Source organism: Hyla sarda, chromosome 7, assembly GCF_029499605.1.
Source record: "Hyla sarda isolate aHylSar1 chromosome 7, aHylSar1.hap1, whole genome shotgun sequence".
Lineage (NCBI taxonomy): Eukaryota > Metazoa > Chordata > Amphibia > Anura > Hylidae > Hyla > Hyla sarda.
The window spans coordinates 181,268,759-181,279,653 of NC_079195.1; positions in this window are offsets into that span (position 1 = coordinate 181,268,759).

Here is a 10,895-nt window from a genome sequence, read left to right on the forward strand (position 1 = left end):
CTGATTCTGTCCCTTTCCCCATGATTCAGGAGGGGTCTCAGGGTGGGACAACAGGAGGGGGTTGGTAGGGAGCCTGTTATATAAGATGCTACCCCTAGATAGCCTACCCCTAGGCGGGGTGGGCGTCCTAATAAGGACGGTCCCGCACAGGAACCTATTCCCTGTTGTACTATCACCACCCTACAATAAACTCACTTGCTAGCTACTCAATATAACTGACTACCTGCGGGGCCAATACCCTAATGCTGATCTATATATAATAATAATATTTATGATCAGTCAGAGCAGGGGAGTCAGGGCTGCAAGGAGATGGTCAACCTTAGTATAGTCAGAGTCAATGACAGTATCTATCCCTTTCCCCTTTAAGGCTGATATGACACAAATTTCCTACTAATATAAGGATATCATTCGTACATGTGCATAGCAGCAAGAGGATACAGCACTGTCACCATTCCATATTAAACATAAGGTATACATCAGACCATTTAGCTGGAATACTTATGGTTTGTAGTCAAGAAGATGCATGGTTAATGTCTCGACGCGTTTCTTACTGTCCCGTTCATCAGGAGACCGATACGGATATAGATAGAGGATAAGGAGCACGCCATCTATGTGCACCCTGCAGTGATGTCAGAGGGTTCTGTGCGGCTACCAATCTGGCGCGCGATGCGCCCTTAAGTATCAGGTGAACCACACGCCAGCACACCCATTGCGATTCACGGTGGAACGCACACTCGCGTCATTTCCGGTCGAGACTGGAAATGACATATCGTATTGTATGCGAGCTTACATTGGTAAGTATATTAAATATAATTTAAAACTGGTCCTAAGTTACCGGACTATTCCAATATAGGTGAGAGATATACCTCATATTAATTTTGGTGCATTATGTGAAGTAACTACGGTCGTTGAGATAGATGATGGTCCTTTAGGGGCATCATTCTGTTATCCTGCCGACCAATCAGGTTAGCTTTAGTATAGATATTAGCTATAGGTAACTAGGACCAAACCCCAGGTTTTAGTACTTTTACTCTGGGTCCTAGGTGTCTGGTATATTTTCCCTCAATAGTACCTATATATATGAAAAAAGGTGTGTCAGCACTTTTGCTGGCATCCAAATGCAAAAAGATAAATTAAAACCGGCACTATCTCGTGCCAAATGGGCAGGTTTTCTACATAGTTGGGGTAAATCTGAGATTTAGTATTTGTAGGGTATGCCTTTCGGAGGTATAAACAGTAATTAGCTAGACAGTGGATTTATATAAAACATCCGAAGGATAGTGCCTCATTTAGGCCGTGGGGAGAAAATGATCTTATCCTATAAATCCATCTGAGTTCCCTCTGCAGAAGTAATTTATCAAAGTCTCCTACCCTCATTGGTGGACGTACAACCTCAATTATGGTGAAACATATCACCTTCTCATCCCCTGCATGTTTTTCATGTATGTGCCGCGCAATAGGGGTGTTCCGATTATGTCTTATATCACCCATATGTTCACCAATTCTCCTTCTTGCCTCCCTTATGGTTTTCCCCACATAATCGAGGGGGCAGGGGCATTGACAGAGATATATCAGGCCCTTCGTTTTACAATTGGTTAACTCTCTGGAATAGAAGGTTTCACCTGTAGATGAACTTTTCCATGTGTTTGTGCGTTTCATTTGGGGACAGAAAGAACATGTACCACAGGGAAAGTTCCCAACAGTTGTATGTTGAAGCCAAGTCCCTCGTGATTTGGGTCTGGAGTAGTGGCTGTGAACCAGCCTATCTTTTAAACTCCTTCCTTTCTGAAATGTGATAAGGGGACGGTCAGCAACAAATTCACTAATGTGAGGGTCAGCCCGAAGGATGTCCCAGTGTTTAGATAGAATGTCATACACAGTAGATGATCTATCAACATATGTTGCAATGATTTGTGTCTTTTTATCCTCCTGTCTAGGCCCATTTGGGGTCAATAAACCTTCTCGATGAAGGCTCCTAGCATGACCAAATGCCTTCTGTAGGCAGTCCTCCGGGTACCCCCTCATTTTAAATCTGTCCTTTAGGATGTGGGCTTGTTTGAAAAATTCTTCATTCGAGGAGCAATTGCGTCTCACTCTAATATACTGCCCTTTGGGGATACCTTTTTTTTAGGATGCCGGATGGTAACTGGACCAATGCAACAATGAGTTCGTTGCTGTGGCCTTTCTGTATAGTGTGGTAGAGAGATTCCCCACCTGATCTTTAACGACCAGTACATCCAAAAAGGGGAGACTTTTTTCATTAATTTCAGAGGTGAAAAATAGGCCAAATGTGTTATTGTTTAGAAATTTTATGAAGTCCTCAAATTCCGCTTTTGTACCTCCCCATAAGATGAATAAATCGTCAATGTATCTAAGCCAAAGATGTATTTTTGATGGCCATATTATTTCATCTTCGGGTGGAAATACGGCAGTATCCTCCCACCACCCCAACATCAAATTTGCATATGTAGGGGCGCAGGGGCTCCCCATCGCCGTCCCCTTAGTTTGATGATATATCCGGCGATCAAATGTAAATGCATTATGGGTGAGGACAAATTGTAACAACGAAATGACAAATTCATTGTGTGCCGTGAATTGATTACCACGTGTTCTTAAAAAATGCCGTACAGCTAGTATACCCTTATTGTGTGGAATCGAGCTGTACAACGATTCCACATCGATACTAGCTAGGAGCTAGTGCCTAAATGAGGCACTATCCTTCGGATGTTTTATATAAATCCACTGTCTAGCTAATTACTGTTTATATCTCCGAAAGGCATACCCTACGAATACTAAATCTCAGATTTACCCCAACTATGTAGAAAACCTGCCCATTTGGCACGAGATAGTGCCAGTTTTAATTTATCTTTTTGCATTTGGATGCCAGCAAAAGTGCTGACACACCTTTTTTCATATATATAGGTACTATTGAGGGAAAATATACCAGACACCTAGGACCCAGAGTAAAAGTACTAAAACCTGGGGTTTGGTCCTAGTTACCTATAGCTAATATCTATACTAAAGCTAACCTGATTGGTCGGCAGGATAACAGAATGATGCCCCTAAAGGACCATCATCTATCTAAACGACCGTAGTTACTTCACATAATGCACCAAAATTAATATGAGGTATATCTCTCACCTATATTGGAATAGTCCGGTAACTTAGGACCAGTTTTAAATTATATTTAATATACTTACCAGTGTAAGCTCGCATACAATACCATATGTCATTTCCAGTCTCGACCGGAAATGACGCGAGTGTGCGTTCCACCGTGAATCGCAATGGGTGTGCTGGCGTGCGGTTCACCTGATACTTAAGGGCACATCGCGTGCCAGATCGGTAGCTGCACAGAACCCTCTGACATCGCTGCAGGGTGCACATAGATGGCGTGCTCCTTATCCTCTATCTATATCCCTATCGGTCTCCTGATGAACGGGACAGTAAGAAACGCGTCGAGACATTAACCATGCATCTTCTTGACTACAAACCATAAGTATTCCAGCTAAATGGTCTGATGTATACCTTATGTTTAATATGGAATGGTGATAGTGCTGTATCCTCTTGCTGCTATGCACATGTACGAATGATATCCTTATATTAGTAGGAAATTTGTGTCATATCAGCCTTAAAGGGGAAAGGGATAGATACTGTCATTGACTCTGACTATACTAAGGTTGACCATCTCCTTGCAGCCCTGACTCCCCTGCTCTGACTGATCATAAATATTATTATTATATATAGATCAGCATTAGGGTATTGGCCCCGCAGGTAGTCAGTTATATTGAGTAGCTAGCAAGTGAGTTTATTGTAGGGTGGTGATAGTACAACAGGGAATAGGTTCCTGTGCGGGACCGTCCTTATTAGGACGCCCACCCCGCCTAGGGGTAGGCTATCTAGGGGTAGCATAGTATATAACAGGCTCCCTACCAACCCCCTCCTGTTGTCCCACCCTGAGACCCCTCCTGAATCATGGGGAAAGGGACAGAATCAGCTAGGCTGGTACTATATGGTTAAAGAATATCTAAATATCTGAGTGCAGCTAATGTGCTGAATCTTTATATTTGTATTTGGAGCAGAATCTCCATTAATTTGTATTATTGCACATGTGGTGTTTTTCTGTCCAGGTTTTTGAGGACAGTTTTAGTTGTACCTATTAAATGTTAAGTTTTAGTCTAAATTTTCAGATCATAAAATTGTTGGTAGACCATACATCCCAATTTTTTGTTCAATCAGCTGTCACTCACCGTTACAATGGATTGTGGGTGATCACATGTCCAAAACCACCAAAGGTCCTTTAGCAAAATCCATAGAGTTCTGCAACCCGGTCACATGACCCACAGGTCCTGCGACGCTAAAACAGTGAGTATTACCATATACATTTATTTAGATAGATAATATTTACAAATATTAAGTGACTAAGGGGTGACTAAGGGTTAAATGAGGAAAGCGAACCCAGACAGTCCTAGGGACTCTAACTTTGGGGACTAATTAACAAGGCACATAATGAAATACGGTGCTGGGACACCACAAACCCCCTTACTTATAACAAGTCGACCCTGACGCCTGTCCCCTAAGGTAGAGGGACTAGGACAAAGACAGAATTATATATGCACTCTGAAGACATTTTCTTTTAGTCTGACTAGTATCTTTACTAGGCAATTATGAAGCTTACTAGACATTAGGAAGCTATCTAAGCATTATGAAGCTATCTAGACATTATGAAGCTATCTAGACATTAGTTTCTAGCTCCTTAGACATTTTTATAGCTCTCTATACATTTATGAGGCTAACTAGACATTAGTACAGCTCTCTATACCTCTACTTTCAAGCCGACTAAAACATTTTTGAAATCTCACCACATTTACTTTGTTTTGCCACGATGAGTCACCTGTTAGTACACAAAAAGGGTATATTGGCTTGCCTGAGGCTCTCTACCAATAAGGTTAGCTACTAAGGTCTATCAGCTACACGCTACTTACCCTTAGAACACAACAGTATAACCTTACCTAGGTTACCTTTAGAAATACGTGCTCGCAAGAGCATCTACTGGCCAAGTAGATCATCTCACTTACGTAATAAAGAGAAGAGAAATATGAGTGTACCTAACAGTGGCAGGAATTGAATATCAATAGGCTACAATTCCTAAGCGTTTCTTGAGTGTGAGACATATTTTTGTTTTTGTGTATGTACTTAAGAAGACTGAGGTAGTACATTTAAGTGAGCTATTTAGGTACTATGTGTGCAAGTACTGCTAAAAAGTTAGTCTTGATATCTTAAGGGTAGTTTACCCTGTTATTTTTGTTGAGACAGGTGCTAGCGATTGGCGACTGGAATGCTACTCTCGGAGGGTCCGGGAGAGTCACCTATTTAGTAACTACTAAAACACCTTTTTAGTATTTTTATACATTTGTATGTACATGTATACAAGAATTATTTAAGTTTTTTGTTTTTTAGTGTACACGTGCATCTAGCGGACATTTTTTTCGTGTACAACCTTTACCTACTTTTTATGTACACAGACACAAAGCTATCTTTTCTGTGTACAAGGACCATATACATTTTTATTATACAAGCTTACATATTTATTAACACTCCAACAAGGTTCAGGCGCATACACCTGATAAGTGCAATTTTTAGCTAGAAAGTCTCATGAATATAGGGATATGTACACAAAACTGGCATGTAAGGATCTGCAGTCCACCTACACTAGGAGTCTATTGTGGTAACCTTGGGGGATAAAGCCTTGTGGGGTGTAGGGTAGTTAGGGTGTTGCTGTTCAGAATAATAAAGGGCGCTGTTAACCCTTGTCACTCATGACGCCAGGTTGACGGTTAAATTCTGTAATCTTGATAGGCCTATTGCCACCCTTCCCAAAAGCAATAGGTGAATGTAGAATAAAGGATTGTCCACAACCACTGTTAACTGAAAACTTGCAGGAACTTTTACTGAAGAATTTCTGTACATGCAGCAATAGTAACAGTCCAGATAACAGAGTCTCTATAGATATAGCTGAGTTGCGATTGACAGTTGGTTGGGATCAGATAAGCTCAATTTAGCTTCTCAGAGATTTGGTAGCATAGATCCGCTGGATTTAAGGGAGCGTTTAGGTCCAGTGATCTTGCGGGGAGTAGCGGGGAATTGCTTAGTATATCCGCTATGTTAGAGGCCGAGGCCGCAAGGCTTTGGCCTAGTAAATTGTCTTGTAAGCTGTGGAGGTCCTACCTCATCCAGAATCAGCAACCCAAGAGAGCGATCAAGATGGTGCAGCTCCCTTATATGGGCAGGGGCTGGCCGTTTTGGATTGGTCCATAACAACTGTCACTCACCATTACATTGCATTGTGGGTGAACACGTCATGAGAACCACCAAAGGTCCTTTAGCAAAACCATAGAGTTCTGACCCTAATCACATGACCCGCAGGTCCTGCTACGCTGAACAGGTAGGCATTTGAATATATACATATGAACTAACTAAGGGGTGACGATGGGATAACTATAGAAGAGAGACCCCGACGTTCCTAGGGACTCTGACTATGGGGACCTCTACAAAGGTACAGTATGAAATACGGTACCGGAACACCACACTATGTTTCACGACTGCCACAATCAGCCGGGCCCAAAACTTACGAATCTCCTACTGGCTAGGAGTCTCTTGACCTGATGGTCAGGCACAAAGCTTAATGGTTACGTTGCTGAACTTGGAACTGGAACAGTCTTAGCATAGTCCTGCTAGGCACAATTTCTTAAAGGGGTACTCCGGTGAAAAACTTTTTTTTTTTTTTTTTTTTAATCAACTGGTGCCAGGAAGTTAAACAGATTTGTAAATTACTTCTATTAAAAAATCTTAATCCTTCCTGTACTTATTAGCTGCTGAATACTACAGTGGAAATTCTTTTCCGTTTGAAACACAGAGCTGTCTGCTGAATCACTAGCACAGTGCTCTCTGCTGACATCTCTGTCCATTTTTAGGAACTGTCCAGGGTAAAAAGAAATCCCCATAGCAAACATATGCTGTTCTGGACAGTTCATAAAATGGACAGAGATGTCAGCAGAGAGCACTGTGCTCATGATGTCAGCAGACAGTTCTGTGTTTCAAAAATAAAAGAATTTCCGCTGTAGTATTCAGCAGCTAATAGGTACAGGAAGGATTAAGATTTTTTTAAAGAAGTAATTTACAAATTTGTTTAACTTTCTGGCACCAGTTGATTTAAAAAAAAAAAAAAAAAGTTGTTCACCGGAGTACCCCTTTAACCCCTTAAGGACCAAGGGCGTACAGGTACGCCTTTGCTCCCTGGTACTTAAGGACCAAGGGCGTACCTGTACGCCCGTTGGAATTTCGGTCCCCGCCGTGCGCAGACACCCCGCGCAAATGCCCAGGGGGTCATTTGACCCCCCCCATGTTGGCGATCGGCGCAAATCGTAAGTGAATTGACACTTGCGATTTGCGCCGATTCCGGGTCATTACGGGTCTATGGTGACCCGGTGACCCGGTGACCCGGAAAAGAAGAGGGATCGCGGGTGTCCTAGACACCCACGATCCCCCTGTAGCGATAGGAGTGAGGTGACAGAGGTGCCACCCCTCCTATCTCTGCTATTGGTGGTCTAGACGCGACCACCAATAGCAGATCGGGGGCGGAGGGGTTTACTTTCGGTTTCCCCGTTCTGCCCACCCACAATAGGCGGGGCAGGACGGGGAAACCGACAGGGATCGGCGCCGAAGATCCACTTACCCATCGGCGACGGCAGCGGGTGACGATCGGCGGAAGAAGAGGACAGCGACGCAGCTTCCTGGATCCAACGGAAGCCGGTGAGTTATTTAGCAACATCTGGAGGGCTACAGTCTGAGACCACTATAGTGGTCTCTAAACTGTAACCCTCCAGATGTTTCAAAACTACAACTCCCAGCATGCCCAGAGAGCTGTTTAGGCTTGCTGGGAGTTGCAGTTTCGCAACAGCTGGAGGTCTACAGTCTGAGACCACTGCAAAGTGATCTCTATACTGTGCATCTCCAGATCTTGCAAAACTACAACTCCCAGCATTCCCACACAGCAGTTTGCTGTCTGGGCATTCTGGGAGTTGTAGTTTTGCAACATCTGTGCAGTGGTCTCTAAACTATAGCTCTCCAGATGTTGTAAAACTGCAACTCCCAGCATGCCTAAACAGCAAACAGCTGTCTCTGCATGCTGGGAGTTGTAGTTGCGATCCCTCCAGCTGTTGCATAACTACATCTCCCAGCATGCCTTTCGGAGATCAGTACATGCTGGGAGTTGAAGTTTTGCAACAGCTGGAGGCACACTGGTTGGAAAATACTGAGTTAGGTAACAGAACCTAACTGAAGGTTTTCCAACCAGTGTGCCTCCAGCTGTTGCAAAAGTACAACTCCCAGCATGCACAGTCTGTCAGTACATGCTGGGAGTTGTAGTTTTGAAACAGCTGGAGGTTTGCCCCCCCATGTGAACGTACAGGGTACATTCACACTGGCGGGTTTACAGTAAGTTTTTCTGCTTCAAGTATGAGCTGCGGCAAATTTTCCGCTGCAGCACAAACTCCTAGCGGTAAATTCACTGTAAACCTCCGCCAGTGTGAACGTACCCTAAAAACACTACACTACACTACACTTGCACATAATAAAGGGTAAAACACTACATTTACACCCCCTTACACTGTCCCCCCAATAAAAATAAAATATGTATTGTACGGCAGTGTTTCCAAAACAGAGCCTCCAGCTGTTGCAAAACAACAACTCACAGCATTTCTGGACAGCCACTGACTGTCCAGGCATGCTGGGAGTTTAGCAAGAGCTGGAGGCACCCTGTTTGGGAATCACTGGCGGAGAATACCCCTATGTCCACCCCTATGCAATCTCTAATTTAGTCCTCAAATGCGCATGATGCTCTCTCACTTCAGAGCCCTGTCGTATTTCAAGGAAACAGTTTAGGGCCACATATGGGGTATCTCCGTACTCGGGAGAAATTGCACTACTAATTTTGGGGGCTTTTTTTCCTTTTACCCCTTATGAAAAAGAAAAGTTGGGGTCTACACCAGCCTGTTTGTGTAAAAAAAAAAACATTTTTTTACACTAACATGCTGGTGTTGTCCTTTACTTTTTATTTTCACGGGAGGTAAAAGGAAAAAAAGACCCCCAAAATTTGTAACGCAATTTCTCCAGAGTACAGAAATACCCCATATGTGGGCGTAAAATGCTCTGCGGACGCACAACAAGGCTCAGGAGGGAGAGCGCACCATGTACATTTGAGGCCTAAATTGGTGATTTGCACAGGGGTGGCTGATTTTCCAGCGGTTCCGACATAAACCCAAAAAAATAAATACCCACATGTGACCCCATTTTGGAAACGAAACCCCTCATGGAACGTAACAAGGGAAATAGTGAGCCTGAACACCCCACAGGTGTTTGACAAATTTTCATTAAAGTTGGATGGGAAAATGAAAAAAAAAATTTTTTTCACTAAAATGCTGGTGTCACCCTAAATTTTTCATTTTCACAAGGGAAAATAAAAAAAAGCCCCCCAAAATTTGTAACCCAATTTCTTCTGAGTAAGAGCATACCCCATATGTGGATGTAAAGTGCTCTATGGGTGCACTACAATGCTCAGAAGAGAAGGAGTGCCATTGGGATTTTGAAGAGAAAATGTATCCGGAATTGAAGGCCACTTGTGTTTACAAAGCCACCATGGTACCAGAACAATTGACCCCCCCCCCCCCATATGTGACCCCATTTTGGAAACTACAACCCTCATGTATTGTAATAAGGGGTACAGTGAGCATTTACGCCCCACAGTGATCCGTGAAAATGAAAATTTTAATTTTCCATTTGCACAGTCCACTGTTCCAAAGATCTGTCAAACGCCAGTGGGGTGTAAATGCTCACTGCACCACTTATTAAATTCTGTGAGGGGTGTAGTTTCCAAAATAGGGTCACATGTGGGGGGGGGGGTCCACTGTTCTGGCACCACGGGGGGCTTTGTAAATGCACATGGCCCCTGACTACCATTCCAAACGAATTCTCTTTCCAAAAGCTCAATGGTGCTCCTCCTCTTCTGAGCATTGTAGTTCGCCCGTAGTGCACTTCAGGTCCACTTATGGGGTACCTCCATACTCATAAGAGATGGGGTTACAAATTTTGGGGGGGTATTTTCTGCTATTAACCCTTACAAAAATTTGACATTTGGGGGGAAACACACATTTTAGTGAAAAAAATATATATATTTTTTTTACATATGCAAAAGACGTGAAACCCGTGTGGGGTATTAAGGCTCACTTTATTCCTTGTTACATTCCTCAAGGGGTCTAATTTCCAAAATGGTATGCCATGTTTTTTTTTTGCTGTTCTGGCACCATAGGGGCTTCCTAAATGCAACATGCCCCCCGAGCAAAATTTGCTCTCAAAAAGCCAAATATCACTCCTTCTCATCTGAGCATTGTAGTTCGCCTGTAGTGCACTTCAGGCCAACTTATGGGGTGCCTCCATACTCAGAAGAGATGGGGTTACAAATGATGGGGGTATTTTCTGCTATTAACCCTTGCAAAAATGTGAAATTTGGGGGAAACACACATTTTTTACATATGCAAAAGTCGTGAAACACCTGTGAGGTATTAAGGCCCACTCTATTCCTTGTTACGTTCCCCAAGGGGTCATGTTTCCAAAATGGTATGCCATGTGTTTTTTTTTTTTTTTTTTTTGCTGTTCTGTCACCATAGGGGCTTCCTAAATGCAACATGCCCCCCAAAAACCATTTCTGAAAAACGTACTCTCCAAAATCCCCTTGTCGCTCCTTCGCTTCTGAGGCCTCTACTGCGCCCGCCGAACAATTTACATAGACATATGAGGTATGTCCTTACTCGAGAGAAATTGGGTATACATTTTCTCCTTTT